This window comes from Catharus ustulatus, chromosome 1 (assembly GCF_009819885.2).
Source record: "Catharus ustulatus isolate bCatUst1 chromosome 1, bCatUst1.pri.v2, whole genome shotgun sequence".
NCBI lineage: Eukaryota > Metazoa > Chordata > Aves > Passeriformes > Turdidae > Catharus > Catharus ustulatus.
In genome coordinates, this window is record NC_046221.1 from 68420087 (window position 1) to 68426435 (window position 6349).

The window sequence follows — 6349 nt, forward strand, 5'->3', positions numbered from 1 at the left end:
CTGAATTGTGATGAGGGCAGTGTTTGCACCTCGCTGCTCGCAGCCTTGGCACATGGAGCGCGGGCGGAGGCACCGGCACGGCCACCTCGGCGGGGTCTGGGGACACAGCCCCGGGGGAGCGGCACGGCACAGGGACAAAGAAGGGGGCACACAGGGGCGCAGCTACCGGAGCTCAGGTGACAGCACGGGTCGCAGCGGAGGAGCTGACATCCCGAGGCAACACCCAGGCAATGTCCCTGCCCGTCCCTTTGAGTCTAGTAGCTGCACCGTCGCCGTGGCCGCAGATTAAAGCCCCCGAAAGTCAGAAAGCGTCAGAAATCCTGGGCGAATCTTTATTCCGTGCCTTTGCTTTCTTTATGTAATAAAGGAGCAGAGTCTTTAAGCTGGACGTGGTTTCTTTCGAAGGGGATGCGCGGTGCTTACCGATGTAAAAGCCAGCAATTCATCCCCCACCCATTCTTAAATACGCATCCATAGGCCACATTTAGTGCACACACCTCCTCGCTGGTATTTCTTCAACAGTGCTTGCTACAGTACTTCATAAACATAATTTTATGTCAGCATCCTTTGATGGAAAGGATCGAAAAGGTAAAGCTACTCATAATAAAACTTGCAATTTATAGATTATGAGCCATGGTAGATAAATCACCTAATACCCTGCTTGATGCCAATGATCCGATTTTTTTCAGATAGATTTTTGCAGGATGTCTGCTTCAGGGGAGTGCTCACAAAGCCTTTTGCAGCTGACAATGCTTGGCATTTCTTCAAGTAGGTATCAAACCCGGCAATGAGAAACTCACAGAGAACAGCTCCCTAGGGGGCTCTGGGTTTCACTGATTAAGCATGGGATCACTGATGGAGAAAGAACTCAGCTGCTGGGCCAGGTCCCTGTTCCATGATCAAGGGCAGGCCCTCCCTCTTCTTGTGATCCCACTACCCTACAGCTGTGTAATTCAGGCCTTACAGAAAACAGTTCCCTTCCTTATACAGTAGTGATTCATTTTTAGGGCAGAATTACTCCATACTTGGAGGAGGACTCAGTGAGAAAATAGCATAGAATTTAAGTTTGAATGTGAAACACACAATGAGTTGTTTAGGAATGGTTTTTCAGTTCTGTTATTTTTTTCAACTTCTGCATGCCAAACTTTGAGAAAACAAACATTTTAAATGTCCTTACAAAAACCTCCCACCCCTAAATTAATTTTTGTTGTAGACCAATGTCCCAAGAACAAGGTATACTCTGCAGGACATTGTGGTGTAATCAAATTTAAATAAATAAATACTTAAATAAATGAATAAAATTAAGATTAGTTTTGGTGACCATTTAATCTCTTAAATCTCCCATGACAACCTACTGGCAGATATCAGCAAGACCATCTGATGGGCCAGAGGCATGCATGGAAACATGCATGTATCTGTAAACAATGCTGCATTGGTTCCTGGTGACCTTTCAACCTGCACATGGAGGTTTTCTTGTGTCCCACACAAGGAAAAATGCGTGGGGAATACTGGCTTTGAACCACTTGTGTTCAGAACTTGCTAGAATACCTTCCTCAAGATTTTACAGTAGAAGTACAGGAAACACATTCATGTAGAGGTCGAGTGAGAATCTCTGTAGTCCGCAGACTGTTGCAATATTTGCTCAGGATCATTCTTCGAGATTTTGCAGATGCTCTCTTCTTAGAGACAGAGATTTGGGAACCTGTCTAGCCTAGCCCAGGGAGGGGCTGATCATTCTGCAGCAGTGCAGGGACAGCAGGAACACAGAGCTGCTCCTCTAGGAGAACAAACCAGCTTTCTTCCCAAGAGAAATCGACCAAAACCACAGTCCAGCTTCCACTGAAACTCCATATAAGAGGCTAAAATGGTTATCAAACCTTAACCACACAACATCTAAATTATCCTTTTCTATCAAAAACCTCCAACACACTTGGACAGTGTTCAAGTGATAAAGGCACGGAGACTCATAGTTAAAGGGGTCATTCAGGAAAATATTGCTAAAGGACTGATTTTAAAGCCAAAAAAAGGGGTGGTACGTGGTAGTGACATTTCCCAGCAGCACAGCACTGGGAGGAGGTCATTCTGGAGGAACAGAGCACCTTGAATGAGACAGCAGAAACAACCAAAATTCACTCTTCCAAACTGTAGCTTCATAGGAGTGAGCAGGGAATTGCAGCCAACTCTATCCTCAGCAAGACTTCCCACATTGGGTGGCATTGTTACAGAAGTCCTGAGTGTATCAGCTCCCTGCAGGGATCATTATGAGGCTGTAGGCAGCAATGTACAGAGCCACAGGGATGAGGCGAGGGACTCCCAGCAGGGCTTAGGTTGCTGCTGAAACTGTGACTCAGGGGAAGAAAAAACCACAGCTGATTGAGCAAGGCAAGCAAGGGTGGTGAGAGCTGAAAAGATCTCAGGGATGGGCAACACTGTCCTGATAATTAAAACAGGAAGGAGGGAAGGAAGGAAGGGAGGGAGGGAGGAAGGAAGGGAGGGAGGGAGGGAGGGAGGGAGGAAGGAAGGAGAAAAAACCCTAAAATTATAATCTCAGGATTTCAGCAGATAAGGTAGTTCCTTAAATTATTAGTGGCTAAAAAAAGAGAGGTAGTCCTTTTGCAAGGGCCTAGTAAGACCACTTCCACTGCTGTGGCACGTTGAGGATGGGGACGACAGGCACAGCAGAGAACATGGGGATGGATCAGGGAAGATGATTGTGTCAGACAGGGCTTGGAGGGCTTGCTGACAGGGTGGCAGAGGGATGGCTGGCAGGCTGGGGTATAACCAGCTCTGATAACCCTCTGCAGAGCAGGGATCGGGAGAAGGCTTGGAACTGCAGGGAAAACAGCGGGGGAGAGGAGACAACCTGACAAAGAAACCTTCACAATTTGTGTACAAATCGCAGGCTTCCACTCCTGTGTGGTATTCCAGAAGCTGAGACACTACTCACATGGTCTGCCTGACAGTCAGCCCTGAGCCACCACGAACGTCTGTGAGACTCCAGGCCTCCTTCACACATCCAAACCCGGCAGTGAAACGCTCCATGGGGAACACCTGAAAACTTATACGGGGACTGATCTTCATCCCAGATGAGGTCATTTTCCTTCCCCCCTTCCCTCACAGCAGCTGGGAGGTTTGGGAGCTTCCCCATGCTGCGTGCGTGCAAAGCACTGCAAGGAGCCAGCTGTAAACTCTGACTTCAGCCAAAGTCAGTCAAAGGAAATTAGTTTCACAGGTGGAAAAGTAGGGTCAGCTTAGTTTCTCTGTCCTGCAGAAGATTGGAATACATCTACATAAGCTACTATTAACTTCTGGTATTGTTTTCAGAACCTGAAGAAATAATGATAAATTTCACTGGAGAGCCCTTGGCTGAAAAATTTTCCACTTGGAAAGGTAATGCTGTTCAAAATGAACTGATTTCTTAAGTCACATCTTTTTAGACAAACAGACAAGACTGAATATGTTCTATTGCCGTGCTCTGAAACGAATATTTAATTTTCCATAGTGAATACAACTTTTTGTCATAATAAAATATCAAAATCCAGAGAGCAACTTCTTTTGATCCCCTTGAAGAACAGAATTCTCACTTGAGATTTTCTAGCCAGAGCTGGCCATGGAGATTGAGTGGCAGTGCAGTTAAAGGCCTGATTTAACTGAATGGATAACCCCAGCACTGCTCATACATGCAGACACTTCTCCCCCATTTCAAAGTGTTTTTTGGCCTTTGACCCAAGTCATTGACAAGACATTACAAATGCAGATAATAAATTAATACCTCTGATGTTAGCAATAGATTTCTTCCAATTTGCCCCTTTTCTGGACTGCCAATTTCTGCACAGCATTTACTACTCAATCAGAGGAATTGGCAGTCACAGCTAGTTGTGGCTCTAGAAGTGGGTCTTTCAGAGATCCCTGTTCTCCTAATCTCAGCTCCTAAAAGGCTGAAACACGATCTCAGCCGCTAACCTCGATGACGGACGAAGATGCCTGGACAGCTGTGTAGGAGAGGAAGGAAGTAAGGTGATATCACGGGCTAAACATCGCATCTCTCCCCAGCATGAAAGCGGCGTCTCGGGCTGATCCAAGCCAGCAAAAATCACCCGGAGCGGCTCCCAGGGCGGCAGAGGGAGGCAGAGGTGCGCGGGAGATTTTCCCCACGTCCCGGTAGATGGAGCGCTGCGGCACCGAGACCGCTCCGCCCGCGCCCGCCTGCCTCCGGAACGCTGCAGGGCTCTGCTGGCAATGCTGCTGCAAGAAAATACCTGAGGATACTTACAAACTGCAGTTAGAATATTTTTTTTTTTTTAAATTAAAGCTTTGGAGAATAAAAAGCAAAGGAGTCTGCTTAGTCTGTTTAGAGAATATCCCTCTGTAAAACACATTGATTTTTCAGCCAATAGTTCGCATGCATTAAAATGCCTGAAGGATTGGACCTACCATGAAATAGAAAAGTCCCACTGACTACTCTAGAAAGATTTGCCAAGAAAAATTGCCTAAACTTGGATATAATTTTTTAAAAGTATTTGAATCTGCACTGCTTAAAAGATAAACTCACTGATTTGTTTTAAACAATATACCACAGTTCAGAAAAATAAAGCTTTCTCCTACTCTCTGCACACACAGATACGTGCCGACACACACATGTGCAAACACATGCAGCAGTTTAAAGGAGGGACTGCTGTTAATATCAACTATGCTGTTACTTATAAAAGAATTTTATTACTCTTTGTGAACTCCTTCACAGGAATCCTTTTTCGTGACTAAGAATGTAATCAGAGTTCTCGTGAAATCTAAATTATCGTTTGTGTTTTCCTTTATAGGTTGACTCAAAGAATGCAATTATCTGTTAACACTGTAATTAGGAGACATTTGGAACAATCTAACAGGGACAAACACCTTTCAAGACATGGATGAAACCAGTTTTGCTGTTCCCTCTGAAGGTAAAGTGACAGTCAGGAACAACTTTTGCTCCTTGTTCTCTTCATTGTCATGTTCAAAAAGGTTGTTTGGCTAAAATGCAAAAAAACCTTGCTTCTGGCGAGATTAATTTATTTCAGAATAGCCCTCCCTCCCCCAATTATTTTTAAAATAACATACCAGATTCTCACAGTCCATGTCAACAGTTTGATGCATGGTAGCTACATCAGGTTTCTCATATGCTTAGGTCATTAGCTAGCAAGAACATTGTCAAGCTATTTTTTAAAAATATCCTATTTTTAGATTTTTTTGGTGTTGCTGGAGGTTTGATAGAGAAACCTGTTCCTTCATTAAACTATTTTTTGTTTAACCCTCACATATGCATGCCACAGTCCAAATACAAGCATTTAAGTTTAGCTTCTACATACAGCCTCAAGCTCTGGCTCATCTGATTTGCAATACGTTTGCATTTTTTGTCTATTCAGAATTGAAGAAAATTCAGCTTCAAAATACCTGAGTTTTGTTGAAACACCTGTAACTTCAAGCTCCACAATTAAAGCCATATCTGTGTTTATCTATGATCTGTTGCACCCTCACACTGAGCTCCTCCCCTCCCCTTGTTTGCCTTTCAATCAATGCATTCATCAGTAGGCAGGAGGGGACACATCAGCATCACAGAGCAAGACATTTCCTCAAAACTTCTAGTTTTCCCCCTCTGTATCAGTGCTTTTCAATACCACAAATACTTCAGTTCCTAAGCAGGTCCTTCTCCTGCTGACCCAGTATCTCCTGGAATAACCTGGAAATACCTAATTGATTTCAGCAGACTCTAGTTCTGAATGGTGGAATTATCTGATCTTATCGTGTCTTCTTTTCATCTGACAACTATAATTATGTTTAGCAGAACGGTAACAGGTGTTTCTAGAGATTCAGCTGCCTTAGGGCAGAAACAATGCTGCTCTGCCAGTAAGGGCCATGTATTTTTGTTCCTCTTTAGTATAGGCCAGTTCTAACAAGTCTTACCCATTTATTTGATTATCCTAGTATGTTTGCAGCACTGATTTATGTACCCTAACTGTCCATTTTATCAATGTAGCCTACTTCAGATAATGCCTTTGAGGGCATCTCCTTCAGTTCTTTAAAAAACACTGTGTTGTCAACATTTTTGAAGTCTACTGGCTCCTTCAGCCCTACCACTATCCCATGAAATTCAAAATTTAACTCTTGATTTTAATTTATGGGCTAATTGGAAATTTTTGGTACAACCACAAGTGTATATGAATTTTGACCATTATGAAATTCCCATCTGAATTCCTGCAATTTTCAAGCTATTTTAACAAGTCTTTGAAATCCTGTCATCCCCTTTAGATTTTCCTCTCCTAGCTCATAGTTCAAGCTGACCATATAAGTATGTCACAGAATCATGCTTTCAAAA